Source organism: Corvus cornix, chromosome 13 (genome assembly GCF_000738735.6).
Source record: "Corvus cornix cornix isolate S_Up_H32 chromosome 13, ASM73873v5, whole genome shotgun sequence".
NCBI classification, from domain to species: domain Eukaryota; kingdom Metazoa; phylum Chordata; class Aves; order Passeriformes; family Corvidae; genus Corvus; species Corvus cornix.
This window is the reverse complement of record NC_046343.1, coordinates 13,000,465-13,000,898: the sequence shown is the minus strand read 5'-3', so window position 1 is coordinate 13,000,898 and position 434 is coordinate 13,000,465.

Below are 434 nucleotides of genomic sequence, written 5' to 3'. Positions count from 1 at the left end.
CCTGGCCCAGCCTGAGGCCGTTCCCTCTCCTCCTGTCCCTGTTCCCTGGGAGCAGAGCCCGACCCCCCCGGCTGCCCCCTCCTGTCAGGGACTTGTGCAGAGCCACAAGGTCCCCCCTGAGCCTCCTTTGCTCCAGCCTGAGCCCCTTTCCCAGCTCCCTCAGCCGCTCCTGGGGCTCCAGCCCCTTCCCAGCTCCATTCCCTGCCCTGGACACGCTCCAGTGCCTCGGTGTCCTTGTTGCAGTGAGGGGCCAGAACTGGACACAGGATTTGAGGTGGGGCCTCAGCAGGGCCAGCACAGGGGAAAACACATCCAGAAGCACAAACCAAGCTGCAAAAGAGCTGCCTCCAACCTCCAGCCCTGAAGCTGGCACCGAGCTGAGAGCAAAAAGCTGGAGTTTCCTGGACTAAAGAAAACAAAGCAGGAGTCTGTAC